Source organism: Aotus nancymaae, unplaced genomic scaffold (assembly GCF_030222135.1).
Source record: "Aotus nancymaae isolate 86718 unplaced genomic scaffold, 86718_ANA_hifiasm-v0.15.2.pri h1tg000016l, whole genome shotgun sequence".
NCBI classification, from domain to species: Eukaryota; Metazoa; Chordata; class Mammalia; order Primates; family Aotidae; genus Aotus; species Aotus nancymaae.
In genome coordinates, this window is record NW_026988428.1 from 68,788,011 (window position 1) to 68,803,738 (window position 15,728).

At 45.6% G+C, this 15,728-nt stretch overlaps 1 protein-coding gene and 1 pseudogene across 2 annotated transcripts in view; one reads left to right on the forward strand and one right to left on the reverse strand.

Annotated features, from left to right (window-relative positions):
* Positions 1–5,221: 5,221 nt before the first annotated feature.
* On the reverse strand, positions 5,222–15,722 carry LOC105710927 (aspartate aminotransferase, mitochondrial-like; annotated as a pseudogene).
* The window catches only part of CRACR2A (calcium release activated channel regulator 2A), a 141,402-nt gene continuing 140,816 nt past the window's right edge, over positions 15,143–15,728 (forward strand). Inside the window, exon 1 of one of the 2 annotated variants that reach the window (XM_021671346.2) lies at positions 15,143–15,227. The gene's annotated coding sequence lies outside the window, so the exon portion shown is untranslated. The remainder of the gene's footprint in view (positions 15,228–15,728) is intronic. The other variant, XM_064377530.1, reaches the window with a different exon arrangement.

Below are 15,728 nucleotides of genomic sequence, written 5' to 3' on the forward strand. Positions count from 1 at the left end.
CTGAGCTTCCTGAAGTTTGATGTCTCTTGTTAATTTTGGAAAATTGCCAGCCTTTGTTACTCAAATTTCTCCTGTTCCCTTCCCTCTTTCTTTTCCTTTTGATATTCCCATTACCATGTGTCTTATCTTTTGTGATTATCCCACAGTTCTTGGATATTCTGTTTTGTCTTTTTTTCTTTTTTCTTCTTTGCATTTCAGTTTGGGAAGTTTCTGCTGGCGTATCTTCGGCCTCACTGATTCTCTCCTCCACTGTGTCCAGTTTACTGATGAGCCCATCAAAGACATTCTTCATGTATTCTACAGTATATTTTATTTCTAGCATTTTCTTATAATGATTTCTTAGAATTTCCACCTCTCTGCTCACATTATCCATCTGGTCTTGCATATTGTCTACTTTTTCCATTATAGCCCTTAATATATTAATCATAATTATTTTTAATTTCTTATGTGATAATTCCATAGTCTGTATTATATATGAGTCTGGTTCTAATGCTTGTCTCCTCAGATTGTTTTTTCTTGACTTTTAGCATGCTTTGTAATTTTCTGTTGAAAGCAGACATGGTGTATCGGGTGGTAGAAACTAAGATAAAGAGGCCCTTGTGTGAGGATTTATGTTAATCTGGCCACAAGCTGGGCTATGTTTAATGTTTACTATAGCTATAGGTACACAGAGAGTTTAGTTACCTCTACCACCCTTGCTTTTCTCCGTCTGTCCTGTTGTCATTGGGTTTCCATAAGAACCCTTTCTTCTTTTTTTTTTTTTTGAGACAGTCTCGCTCTGTCGCCCAGGCTGGAGTGCAATGGCATGCTCTCGGCTCACTGCAACCTCCACCTACTGGGTTCAAGCAATTCTCATGCCTCAGCCTCCCAAGTAGCTGGGATTATAGGTGTTCCCCACCACGCCTGGCTAATTTTTGTATTTTTAAGTAGAGACAGGGTTTCACCATGTTGGTCAGGCTGGTCTCAAACCGCTGACCTCGTGATCCACCTGCCTCAGTCTCCCAAAGTGCTGGGATTACAGGCGTGAGCCAATGCACCCGGCAAGAACCCCTTCTTAAATAGAACTGTGTTTTTCAGGTCTTTCAGTTGTAATCTGTTATACTAGAGCTCTGTTGATAAATCTATAATAACTATATTAATTTGTTATACTAGAGCTCTGTTGATATAACAAGGTGTGATGGTTAACACTGAGTGTCAATTTGATTGGATTGAAGGCTGCAAAGTATTGTTCCTGGGTATGTCTGTGAGGGTATTGCCAAAGGAGATTAACATTTGAGTCAGTGGGCTGAGAGAGGCAGACCCACCCTCAATCTGGGTGGTTACCATTGAATCAGCTGCCATTGTGGTTAAGATAAAAGCAGGCAGAGGAACGTGGAAGGACTAAACTGACTAAGTCTTCTGGCCTCCATCTTTCCCCCAAGCTGGATGCTTCCTGCCCTGGAATATTGGACTCCAAGTTCTTCAGCTTTTGGACTCTTAGACCTACACCAGTGATTTGCCAGGGGTTCTTGGGCCTTCAGCCACAAACTGAAGGCTGCACTGTCAGCTTCCCTACTTTTGAGCTTTGGGGACTCAGACTGGCTTCCTTGCTCCTTATCTTGGAGAGGGTCTATTGTGGGACTTCACCTTGTGATCTTGCGAGTCAGTACTCCTTAATAACTCCCTTTTATATACATGTATCCTATTAGTCCTGTCCCTCTAGAGAACCCTAGTACATAAGGTACTGGTGAGGCGAAATGATCGATAATTTTATGATTAAATCTCAGTCTTTTAGTGGGCTTCAGTCTCTGAGCTATAACCTTCAGAAGTTTTTTGTTTCGTTTTGTTTTTCCCTTCCTTCAAGTGAGACAGGAAGGCTAGAAGGAGCTGGAGTTGGCTAATTGTCCTTCTCTCAGATAGATAAGGTAAAGTTGGTTCTCTTGGAGAGCAGACCCTTGATATGGAGAAGGCTTTGGCATGTTCTAAATGGTTACTTTTCCCCTCACCCCTGCCTGAAACATATGGGATTTTTTTGTTGGATCTTCACTTTGAGAGTCTCGTGGGGTTCCTGAAGGTAAAATCCATGAAAGTGTAGTGAGGGAGGCACACTAACGCCGCATCTCCAGGAGTTTCTCACTCTCAAGCAAATATCAGAATTACTGTTTAAGTGTTGCTGTCAGTTTATGGCTGTCGTGGCTTCTGCTTTATGAGAGCTGACCTAGGCTGTGGTTCTCTGTATTCACTTGTCTCTCTAGATTTCAGGGTGCTTCTTTGCCTTGCGATGTCACTTTTCTGATGCATCGAAGAGAAGTTATTTATTTTCCATTTCTTCAGCTTTTATCTTGTAAGCATGGAAGTGATAACTTTCAAACACTCCATGTCGTTGCTGAAACTGGAAGTCCTCCATCCTTTTACATTTACTTTTGTTTCTTTGAAGCTAAGCTATGTTTCTTGTAGACAGCATATACAAACATATACAAATTGGGTCTTGTTCTTTTTTATCCAGTCTGAAAAATCTGTTCCTTTTGAGTATGGCATTTAGTCCATTTATATTTTGTATAATTATTGATATGGATTTGTATTTGTTATTTTGCCACGTGTTTTCTATTTTTCTCATGTCTTTTTGTTATTACTGTTCTTTTGCTCTTTTACTTCCTTCTTTCATGTTCAATGAATATTTTTAGCATAGCATTTTAATTCCTCTGTTGAATTTTTGCTATATTTTTTGAGTTATATCTTTAGCTGTTTTAGGAATTACAATGTGCATCCCAACTTCTTACAAACGAATTCAGAATAATACTAAATTAATTACAAACATAGTGCTGCAATATTTATTTCTTTCCTCTCCCCTCCTTTGTTCCATCATTATCATATCAATTTCTATGTGTGTTATATACCCAACAATACAGTGTTATAAGTTTTGCTTTATGCAATTTTATGTCTTTTAAAGAAGAAAAATAGTCAGAAGAAATATATTTATGGAGTCTTTTCATAATTTCTGAACTGCCTTCTTTCTTACTGTGGATTTGAGTATCTTATGGTGTTACTTTCTTTCAGCCTAAAGGACTTCCTTTAGTATTTATTGTGAGGTACATTTGCTAGCAAAACATCTTCTCAGTCTTTGGTTACCTGGGAATGTCTTTGCTTTGCCTTCATTTGTGAAGGATGGTTTTGATGGATGTAAGTCATTTGTTGACAGATGTTTTTCACTATTTTGAATATGTCATTCACTGCCTTATGACATCCATTGTTTTAGAATTGATTCATTCATGTAATTTCTTCCGTTGATATTTTTTATTTGTTGTTGTCATACTTTCCTTAACATTTTGAACACAGTTTCCTTTAGTTCCTTGAATGTATTTCTAATAACTGCTTTAAAAGCTAACTGCTAGCCCCAATATCTAGACATTCAGAGACAATTTAAATTGACCCCCTTTTTTTTCCTGAATATGGTCATATCTTTATGTTGCTTTGCCCGCCTTGTAATTTTTTTTGTTGTTGTTGAAAACTGGACATTTTACATAGTATATTATAGCAATTTCGAATTTTAATTTTGAGTGTCGTTATTGTTATTGTTTGTGTGTTTACTTAATAACTTGTCTGGAATAAATCTGTGAAGCTTGCCTCTTCTGCAGTGTACATCCCTGAATGTCTCTGCTGCTGTTTTTCTTGTTTCTTATTATTAAACCTAGCTTCCTAGAGTTATCCCTGTGTCTGCCTAGATTAGTGCTCAAAGATTGGTCAGAGGTTATGCTCAAATATCTTGAGCCAGTAAGAGTTCCACTTTCTGCTGGCAGATTTGTGAGTAAGCTGGAGAGTGCATCAAAATTTCAGGCATTCCCTCCCACATTTACCCAGGTTTCTATTTTCCCATAAGCCCTTGCATCTCCGCTGTACATGGGGAAGACTCCATTGGCCAGGAGAAGTGGCTTAGGATGCTCCTGTCCCTGCAGCACATGCATGTGACCTTTGTTCAACTCATACTATGGGGAGAGTTCACTAATCCCCCTGTATCTGCTTCACTTCCTAGAACTAACTCCCTGTTAAGTACCCAGCTAGTCACTAGTCCATTTCTTGCTTTGCAATTTTAAGCCAGAAGAGCTTCTGGTCCTTTCTGATCACTTGGCCCTGAGATCATCACTTAAATAATACTGTTTAAAATCAAGTGAATCCCCTCTGGCAGTGACAAAAAAAAAAAGCTAATTTGTAAGATCTGGCTTGTCCTCATTGAACTATCAAACAACAGAACTCTGGTGGTGGGGCAGGGGTATGGGAATCAGCATAAATCACCACAGATTCATGCGGATCTTACTGTAAGTTTAGTAGTTTTCATGAATATAAGCACTCCTCAGTTTGTTGTGTGCCTCCAGTCAATTCTGAGAAATGAAATGGTTGTTTTTGACAGTTTTGAGCGAGGACTATAGTTGCTTTTTGAGGAAATAGATTATCGACGTCTTCACACTCTTATGCCAGAAGTTCTTCTCTGGACATCAGGTTTTTATGGTGTTTCTTCTCAGCTGGAAGAGGGGATGTGCAGCACAGGAGGAGCTCTGGGCTGGAAGCTTTCCAGCCTGGGCTCAGCTGCTCACTGACTCTTACCCTTTGCAGATTTCACTTCCAGTAGCTGAAAGTCAATGGGAGTTGGACAGGGTGATTGTTGCATTTCCTTCCATCCTGAAAATGTTAAGTTTCTAATGGAATTCAGAATTCAGCTAATATCTTTACATAGGAGATCTAAAAAAATAATTGATCTCACCCTTTCCATGATCTTCGGTGTCACTGTTACATAAAATTGTGTCTCCAAGGAGGTCATAAATGTGTTTCATCTAAGAAGAGGCAATGGTGCTTTTGACTCCAGTAGAGAAAGAGGGCTATTGTTTGTTTTCTTTCCCTCCCTCCCTTTCTTCTTTCCTTCCTTCTTCCCTTCTTTCTTCCCTTTCTCTCTCTCTTTCTTCCTCTCCCCTTCCTCTCCCCTTCCCTTCCCTTCCCCTCCCCTCCCCTCCCCTCCCTTTCCCTCCGCTCCCCTTCCATTCTTCTCAGGGTCTTGCTCTGTTGCCCAGGTTGGAGTGCAGTGTCATGATCATAACTCATTGCAGCCTTCACATCCTGGGCTCAAGGGATCCTCCCACCTCAGCCTCTCAAGTAGCTGGGACTACAGGTGTGTGCCACTGTATTAGTCCATTCTCACATGGCTGTAAAGAACTGCCTGAGACTGGGTAATTTATAAAGAAAAGAGGTTTAATTGGCTCATGGTTCCAGGAAGCATGGCTGGGGTGACTTCAGGAAATTTACAATCATGGCAGAAGGCAAAGGGGAAACAGGCACATCCTACATGGCTGGAGCTTGAGGAAGAGAGCAAAAAAAGAGGTGCTGTACACGGTTTTATTAGTCCATTTTCATGCTGCTGGCAAAGACATACCCAAGACTGGGAAGAGAAAGAGGTTTAATTGGACTTACAGTTCCACATGACTGGGGATGCCTCAGAATCACGGTGGGAAGTAAAGGGCACTTCTTACATGGTAGGGGCCAGAGAAAATGAGAGAGACGCAAAAGCAGAAACTTTTGATGAACCCATCAGATCTCGTGAGACTTGCTATCATGAGACTAGCATGGGAGAGACTGGCCCCCATGATTCAACTACCTCCCTTTGGGCCCTTCCCACAACATGTGGGAATTCTGGGAGATACAATTCAAGTTGAGATTTGGGTGGGGACACAGCCAAACCATATCAACTTTTGAACAGCCAGATCTCATGAGAACTCACTCACAATCACGAGAATAGCAAGGGGGAAATCCTCCCCCATGATCCAGTTACCTCCCACCAGGCCCCTCCTGCAACATTAGAGATTAGAATTTGACATGAGATTTAGGTGGGGACACGTATCCAAACCATATCAGCTACCATGCCTGGCTAATTTTGTTTAATTTATAATTTTTTGTAAAGATGGGGTGTCACTGTGTTGCCCAGGCTGGTCTCATTCTCTTTGCTTTGCTTTTCCCTTTTCCTCTCCTCCCTCCCTCCCTTCCTTTTTTCTTTCCTGACATTGTAAGTTTTGGCTATGAACCAGTCACCATACTAGGTGTTTTTTACACGCATGATTTCTTTTACTTCTCACAACAACCTCATCAGATAGGTCCTGTCCTTAACTACATTTTACAGATTAGGAATCTGAAGAACAGAGAAACTTCCTGGCATGTTCAAAGTTAAGTAGTTATTTAGTCTCTACCTCTCAATCCCCTTCTACTGTACTCCACACATAAATTAGACTTTTGGCATCATTGCTCTTATTTTTTGGGCGGTCTACAGTAATTTTATTGTAACAGAGAAACCAGGCTGCAATAAGTCTACCTGATTAGAGAAGATGGTGGTTCTTTCCGGTGGGTGAAGCCTGAACCCAGCTGTCAGCACACAAAGCCTAGAATGTCCTCTTTCCTGGTACCACCCTGCACTGCTGGACTCATAACATGAGAGGAGTGACTTGCACAATCACATTCAATAAAGGGAGGAGGTCCAACTGGGCAGAGGCCACATCCCAACTGAAATTACACAATCATTCAACAGGATGCCGAGATCAAGGACGGTTACCTACTCTCCACTATTCTTTGCTGAGAAAGGTGAGGGTATGATGTCAGGAGAAAATTATGTTCTTTGTTCTTAAATAAATCCCAATAGGATGGGGTTGATGGTCAGTCAAGCAGTAGAATGGGATTAAAATCTGCATTAGTTAAAAATCATTGTGCGTAAGTTAAAGAACGGCAAAGACAAGGGAGAGAAGAGAGCCTTCTCTTTTTCTTAAATAAGACAGGAAACTGCATTGTTTTCCTTGCTGTAGTGGCAGCAGACTCACTGGTTTACATAAAACATAATTTCTGCAATGCGGTCTGTTGATGAGATTGCTCCATGATAGGAGGGCAGACACAAGGCCAACTGTTCGTGACAGAACTAGGTCTTCTCTCAAAGCCTCTAAAGTTTGCTATTTCTCATGAGGAACCTGATACTTCAGTTAAAGCTTCTGAAAATTGCAATGGCATAATTGACAGGTTTTTTGGTGTGATGACTTTCTTGTACATGTAAACTCTTTGAGAAAAGTTGGAGATGAAAGGATGGGAGAGAGTTTGGTTTATAGCCACTATGTTCTAGATGCCAGCGCCTCTGCCCTGTGTCGCTACATGTTCTTTTCTGAGAAACATTCAATCGCTGAATGTTATACACTGTGGTTGAAAGAAATCATCCCCTCATCACCATCCACCCTCTCTCACTCTCTGTGTGAAGCTCCCCGTAGCAGAGGCTGAAAACAGAAAGGTTGTCTCTGTTTCCTCACACTGGGGACATTACTTGGTGACCTGGTGAATGGCACAGGCAAGGTAGCCCACGTTGCCGGAGGTGACCCCTGCCACAGAGATGCAGCCGTCCTTTGTCATGTAGACGGAGAACTCCTTGGTCAGCCACGCCACCTGCCAGGCTTTAGCCCTGTGAAACAAAACATGCCAATTTGGTCAGTGATGTGTTGCCACTTGTGGGTGGAACTCTCCTTCTTGAGGCTGGAGACCAGCTGAGTCCGCATGCTAATGATGCAGTTGGCCATACCTTTCTCTTCTTGCAACCATTGTTTTAGCAAATCTGGATGTTCAGAATGGTAGAAGCAATCCGGGCCCCAGTGAGGGGAAGGTTGGAATACATGGGACAGATCAAGATCTTCAACTGTGACTTTACCCTTTTGGCTTCATTCACATCTTTGTAAATCATAGTGAAGGCTCCTACACGCTCACCATATAAGCCCATGTTCTTGGCATATGATTGACAGAGACAAAGTAATGCCCTGTTCAATGAAGTGGCACACAGCCCAGGCATCCTTATCACCGTCACCACTGGCAAATCCTTGGTAGACCATGTCAAAGAATGCAAAGAAGTTCCTTGTTTTCACCACTGTTGCTGTTTCCTTCCACTGTTCCAGACGTGGGTCCACTCCCGTGGGATTGTGGGCATGGGCATGCAGAAGAAGAACACTTTGCTCTGGTATTTTTGAAATGTCCTCTATGGCACTTGTGAAGCCAAAAACACAAGTCTTGGGGTCGTAATACTGATAACCTTGTAGCTGCATGCCAGCATCCCTGAAGATGGCTGTGTGATTTCCCCAGCTTGGTTTGGGCAGAAAGACATCTTGGATGAACTTAAAAAATCTTTGCAGAAAACTGCTCCGATCCTTAAGGTCCCGGTTCCAGAAATGGTCTGCACAGTGACAAACTGGCCACTTTTCAAGACTTCGCTGTTCTCACCCAGGGCTGGTTGTGCAGATGCCTTGCAAAATTCAGTCCCCCAATGGGCAGGTACTCCTTGTCCAAACTTTTTGCAGCAATCTGGGCCTCTGCCTTGTGGACACTAGGCAGCGCATAAAGCTTTCCGTTATCATCCCAGTAGGCACCAACTCCCAGATTCATCTTTTTGCTGTTGGTGTTCCTCTTAAAGCCTTCAGTGACTCCCAGGATGGGATCTGGAGGCCCCATTTCCACATGGGTCCACCAGGAGCTGGCTCTGGCAGAGGCTGCAGTGGTGAGGCCCGGGTGGAAGGCGGCACGAAGCCGGAGAGGACATGGCGGGAGTGCAGCAGGGCCATGGTGGATGGTAGGAGGGCAATGGGCAGCCACAGGACATGGTCATGTTTTTAAGAGAAGTGGTCAGGAGTTGAGAGATGGGGAGGCTCCTCTGGCTGGGAAACACCAGAGATGTCTTTCTGCAGGAGGCAGCATGAGAGCTGGATCTGGCTTTAGACTTTAAACAGAGATGCAGTGAGGCCCTGGAGGCAGGGAAAGCAATGTTAGTATGACACTGTTGCTAGAAAGCAAATGCTGGGCTCTTTACAGCCTATTTGTGGGTGAGTAGTGAGACATAAGCTTGGAAGGTGAAATGGTTTGGCTGTGTCCCCACTCAAATCTCATCTTGAATTGTAATTCCTACAATTCTCATGTGTCGTGGGAGAGAGCTGGTGGGAGGTAATTGAATCATGGGGATGGGTCTTTCCTGTGCTGTTCTCATAATGGTAAGTCTCATGAGACCTGATGGTTTTATAAAGGGGAGTTTCCCTGCACAAGCTCTCTCTTGTGTGCCCCCATATAAGGCATGCCTTCTGCCCTCCACCATGATTGTGAGGCCTCCCCAGCCACATGGAACTGTGAGTCCATTAAACCTCTTTTCCTTTATAAACTACCCAGTCTCAGGTAAGTATTTATCAGCAGTGTGAGAACAGACTAATATAGAAGGGTTGTTTTATCAAAACAAAGCATCTTTCTAAAAATGATGTTCCCTGAGAAACTTTTGATGGTAGAGGAATTAGATTATTGGGAAGCACTCCATAATGAAACTGCCAGGCACTTTCCTTTGTCTCACTGCCTGTAGGAGCGGGTTGGCTCCACCAAACACTAGTCCTAGAACATTCTTGGGCTAACGAACCCCCCTGCTTCACCTTACTACATTTGTTATTTCCTTATTTGTTACATTCATAGTCAAGATACCATGGTTGGGTCTTGTGTATGCATGTGGACTCATGAGGAAGCAAAATTATGAGGGAAAAATATCTGTACTTTCTAAGCAATTTATAACTGTAAAATAGTAGCTACAAAACCTTAATTTCATCATTCCCAGATGATTAGATAAATGATTATTCATTGTCAGGTCTCTAAGTTATTTTTAGCTGAAGTAACAATGTGGCTTCATGAGTGGATACCCTTGAATATTTGATGGCTTTGATTTCTCTATTCCACAAACAGAGGATTCAGAAATTTGTGATAGCCAAAACAATATCCCACATAAGGTGGCATCAGATACTCTGTCTCTCAGAGGCTATTTGTGGGGCAGTGGTAATGGAATGAAATCCTGCATTCAAGTCCTGGAGTGGTCACCCACAAGCTTGTAGCTTATAGGTCAAGTCACCCTGAGCCATAGTTACCTTATTGGTAATACATGGGACTGGCTCTATGACTTTCAGCTCTCAGGTCTGTACCTCTGCGGCTCCATCTGAATGAGGAAGTCTATTCTTGGCCACTGGATGGATGGTAGAAAGTCACTCACTGCTCATGTCTTACTTGTCCTGTTTTGGAAGGACTCCAGATTTGTGAATCCCTTAAAGAAGTACATGACTTTCATAAACATCCTCAGGGAGGCCCTGCATTCTAGCCTAATTTTTCAATTGGAGCTATGAGCATTTGATATGAATTGGTTCCTGCAATCTCATACAAGATGTCTCCTCCTCAAACATGCTGACAGAGGAAAAAGATGGAAGATACAGATCCAGGGTGATTTCTCTCTGGTGTTTGCTGGCTGTGTAGAGCTGGCCAGCCGTCTGCTCCGGGCTGCTGTTTGAGTTGGCCTTTGCTGGTGAGCCTCTGGGAGGTGGGGCAGATGCTGCCATTCTGTAGGCAGCCTGAGAGAGTCAACATTGAAAAGTCTGTTTGGTTTTTGGCCTCTACCTGTTGGAAACTCTGTAATTGTTACCATTTATAATAAGGAAGAAGGAACAGCAGAGGGATTCCTGTACTAGAACAGTGAATGTTTCCAGTGTTCCTCTGAGGGGACCAATTAATAGGAACTGGGCTTCAGTTAGAATTGAAAGCAGCAAATGAACAAGAAAAAACAAAGAATTCACAGATGCCAGGAGGAAGGATGCCATGGAGTGTTAAGGTGACTCCGGAAGAGGGTAGCACACCTCCTTGGAAGTGTCCCTGTGCCCTTCAAGACCGTTTTCTACTTCCCCTCCCACTGGTTCTTCCCTGCCCCACCCCAGAGGCGGCAGCAACTCACAGCACAAGCATCTAAATGTCACTTACACCACTGGTCAGTCCAAACTCTCCAGCCATTACCTATTTTCTTGGTTCATAGAGGAAACAGGGACAATAATCCGGGAGCTCTGCATCCACTTTCCTCCCACTGCCTTGCTCCCATCCTCACTCATCTTTACCTCCTCCCACTGCTTCTGAGACTTAGGGGCTCCTCCTAAACCCTGTGCTCTCCAGTCCTTCCTGCCTCTTCTTATACGGGGCCATTGAGCCCTCATCACTCTTCATCCTTTCTCTCTTCATCAAATTCTTGACCTCAGTCTACAAACCTCCTCCAGTCTCCTACCTTGTTCTCTTCCTCTCTCACACTGCCAGCCTCCTTGAGAGTGGTACCTTCTTACTTCTCCATTCTGTTCACTCCCAAACCATTGTGTTGGGGCTTCCAGCACTCATCCAAAAACAAAAAACAAAAAACAAAAGAAAAAGAAAAAAAAACAGAACACAATAAAAAATACCCTGTTCTTGGGCCAATGACCTTCGAACTGCCAGATGTATTTACCTTTCATATGTTCACTCAACTATCATGACTTAGATACCTATTACATGCCAGCAGTGCAGGCCAGGAGGACACAAAACACCTCTAATAAAACCCAAGTGTGCTTTGGATGAATACCCCATTAGGTTTTGCCTGCCAATTGCTTTTCAGTGTGGACGACTTTATCTACCCTTTTCTGGAAGTTGACTGCGTCTGGGCAGGCAGAATGAACCAGAGCCCACTGGCAGTCTGGTGATCACGGAGTGTGGGTTGGAGAACATGAGAACAGCTTAGGGCTTCAATGACATACATTTCCTGGTATTGATGTGACCTAGCAGTGGCCTCCCTGGGTGGCAGGGTTTGCAGCTGCTCTCTGGAGCTGCAGGCCCTGGTGCTAAACCAAGGCCATTCTCCCAGCAAGGAGCACAGTGGTAAGTCACTGGCGGCTGGACAGGCTGCACAGCTGGGGAGCGTGGCCCAAGTGAGCTGAATACTGGCCAAGGTCCTGTCCTTCTTTCGTGGCTACCCTGCCTCTGTCACAACCCGCATCTTACTGACCTGCAATTGCCAATTCCATGACTGATCGCCTGTGAAACTGAGAGCTCCTAGGGAAGAGCCTAGGTCCAGACCAGCTGTACAACTTGAACGGTCCAGTATAAAATACAATGTGTATGGTCCCTTGTTCAAAAATTATTAAGAATTTCAAGAAGGGGACAGGAGAGCACTAAACTATATATGAAACCCTTCTAAGTGAGGGACCTATGTCAGGGGTTCCCAACCTCTAGGCCATGAACTGGTACTGGGGTACTGGTCCATGAACCCTATTGTGAACTGTGCATGTGAGGGATCTAGTTTGCACACTCCTTATAAGACTCTAGCTAATGCCTGATGATCTGAGGTGGAACAGTTTCATCCTGAAACCATCCCCACCCTCACCCCAGGTACATGGAAAAATTGTCTTCCACGAAACAGGTTCCTGGTTCCAAAAGGGTTGGGGATTGCTGGCCTATGTGCCTTTGTAGGTCACATGCCCAGGAAGCCAGCCTTGCCTAGGTCTTATTCATCACCTAGAGAGTGCTCAATAAATCCTCACTGAATAAGTGAGTTTGGGTTTCTCCTGCAACACTGAATCAGGAAAGCTGTGCAGTCATGGGGAAAGAGGAAGTGGAGGTCCTTATCCCTCCTGTGGTCCGGGCTAGCTACATAGCCTGGGGCCAATCAGTGAATGTCAGCTGTGCCACAGTTTCCTACATCCATACATTGGAAGAACCATCTTTGCCCTGTTGCTTTTCTGCTCTGGGCTGAGAGTAAGAGAGGCACAGTGTACAAGCTGAGCTTTCAGCCCTTAATGTGATGGCTCTGTGGTTCTGAAGGACGCCATGAGGTGTGGTGTTCTGTGAAAGAAAATGCCAGTTCTGAGATGGGATAAAGGGCAGTTTCTTTTCTCCACCTCGGAAGAGGGCTTAGTGTGTGTGTGAGGGGGTTGCTACTACATAGACCAGCACCAGAAAGATAGGCTTACCAGGGAAGAACCGGGGCACTCTGCAGTGTCTGCGGAAGGGTTCTCCAAGAACGTGGAGACATCCCCGTAGAAACCAGAAGATGTGGTTAATGTTTGTACCACGAAATGTCTAGGCGTTCTGAGGTGGGCTAAAGGGCAGGTGCCTTTCTTCCCTATTAAATAGGTGGTTAGACTCAGACACAAAGTGACTAATGGTATCAGAGAGTAAGACAGCTGCATGGAGTTTGGTGAGAAACCATCCCCAAAGCAGCAATTTTTTGGATGAATCTCAGCCTTTCTGAGCCTCCATTATTCCAACTGTGAAGTAATACAATTTAAAAAAGGCCGGGTGCAGTGGCTCATGCCTGTAATCCCAGCACTTTGGGAGGCCAAGGGGGGCAGATCACGAGGTTAAGAGATCAAGACCATCCTGGCCAACATGGTGAAACCCTGTCTCTACTAAAAATGTAAAAAATTAGCTGGGTATGGTGGCGCATGCCTGTAATCCTAGCTACTCGGGAGGCTGAGGCAGGAGAATTGCTTGAACCCAGGAGGTGGAGGCTGCAGTAAGCTGAGATTGCGCCACTGCACTCCAGCCTGGTGACAAAGTGAGACTCTGTCTCAAAAAAACAAAACAAAACAAAACAAAAAACAGTTTGATAAGAACAAATACATTTGGCATTTTTAATGCATCGACCACTATTCTAAGCCTTTAAAGATACACATTTATTTCAATTGGTAGAACACCCCATGATGCAGAGCTGTTAATATCCACATTGTACTGATGGGGAAAGTTCCTGTAACTTGCCAAGGATGTAGCTGGCAAGTTGGAGCACTGAGATTCAAACCCAGGACTTTGGCTTCCAGAGTCTGTGCACTAACCACTATAATACCTCTGAGACTGTGAGGGGCAAATGAGTGACAACACTTTGCTTTAGAAGTGAAAGGCTTTCTAAATGTGCAAGGATTAACAGCAATGAAAACAGTAACAATGGTAAGTACCTCCGATACCTCTGACTTGATCTCTGTGGTCACAGTTTTCCCCTCTGTAAAATGGGTGGGCAGGCTTTGCATTGGATAATCTCTGAGGTCCCTTCCACTTCTCAGATTCTGATAATGAAAGGTCTTTCTTTCCTCACATAGGGCTGAGAGGAGGGCAAGCCACCAGCTTGCAGACCTTGGGGGCTGACACATGGAAGCATACCCAAAACAGAGCTGAAAAATTCTACCTAGAACAGAGCCCCACTGTGTGCCGGTCCCCAAGGCACACAGTGGGGACGCACCAGAGGGCAGGCCTCAGAGCCCTTGACAGCCTTCTGAAACTCTGGTTGGGTGGAGGGCGGTTGTGGGCTAGTGGCTGGTTGGGCTGCAAGGAGAAGAAAGGACTCCACTCAGCAATTTATAACAGCTGCTCAGTAAGTGCTAATTTGTTTCTCTCCACCTTGGAAGAGGGCTTAGTGTGTATGTGAGGGAGATACTACTACATAAACCAGCACCAGAAAGATGGGTTTACCAGGGAAGAACTGCGGCACTCTGCAGGGGCAGTGTCTGGGGAAGGGTTCTCCAAGAGGGTGATGCTTCAGGGGGGCCTGCATGGATGAGTAGAATTTCAACAGTCAGAGATGAAAGGGGAGGGTGTTCCAGGCAAAAAGCAAGAACTCCCAGCAGCTATGAAGAACAGCTAGTGGCTGCCAACAGCCAGTGTGTCCAGAGATGTTGTGTGTGTGAGGGAGAGAGGGTGAGGCTGGAAAATCAGCTTGTGCCTGGAGTGGGCAGGGCGGGCCTTGCCTTGGGCCTTTGAAGATTGACTTCGTGCTTTATTAACAAGTATGTACTGGGTTTTAGGTTTCTGGCATTTTGTTTTGTTTTTAACCGTTCGTGCCCACGGTAGAATATACAGAAGAGTCAGAAAAGTATAAAGAACAAGGTCCCTTATTAGTTTCTGTTCCCAGAGATAACAGCGGGAGTGATCCCGGGCGGTTGCCGGGTTTTCGGGGGTGCGCAGCTAGACAGCATCTCTCTCCAGTGAGCCCGCAAGGGCCCGACTGATGCCTCACCTTGGGAACCTAAATCGGGGCAAGGGGCCTGGGGGGCCTAGGGAGCTGATGACCAGTCAGGCAGGCTAAGTCGGTCGCGGCCCCGCCCTCGCCACCCAGGCTCCCGGGCAGTCTCAGGTCGCGCCAGCCGGCCCAGACCCCACCGCGCGGCGCGCGCACGTCCTGGAGGGCACCCAGGGGGCGGCGGGGGCGGCGGTTCCCGCAGATCCCGGAGGGCGCCCAGGGGGCGCCGCTTCCCCTTCAGCTTTGCTGTGGGGCTGGTCCAGCCCGCGCGGATCGGAGCGGAAAGAGTCGGGCACAGCAGGCGGCGGTGCAGGCGGCTGCCTGACAGCTGTGAGCCGAGCGGGTGGCGCGGGCAGGTCCGCGGGAAGCCTACACGCCCAAGGTAAAGCGGAGGAAGATTGAGGGTGGGCGCTCGGGGCAGCCGGGGGGCGGCGCTTCCTGCCTGCTCCTCCGGCTGCGAAGTGTGAGCGGTATGTGCAGCACATGGAGTTCGCAGAGGGCCTGGCTGGAGGCTGTGCGCCCTCGGGTGGGAACAGCTGGCTCCCCTACCATCCCCAGGCCTGGCCCGGCCTTTGCGCCCCTCCCTGTCACTCAGTAACGGGACTGGAGGGGAGCCGAGAAGCACTAGGGTTTGGGTCAGGAAGGGACCTTAAGAATCCTCCAGTCTCATCCAGCCTCTTCATTTCAGAGATGAGTAAACTGAGGCTCAGAAGGGTAGAGTGACTTGCCCAAGGTCACAGGTCTAAGAACCGAAACTCCTACCTTGCAGGTCAGTGCTGCTAGGAGCCCTGGCCACGCAGGCAGCATCCACAGCTGTTGCCATGCTAGAAACAAAGAACCGAGACAGACAGTCAGAAAGACACACAGAGAGAAAACCTCCCAG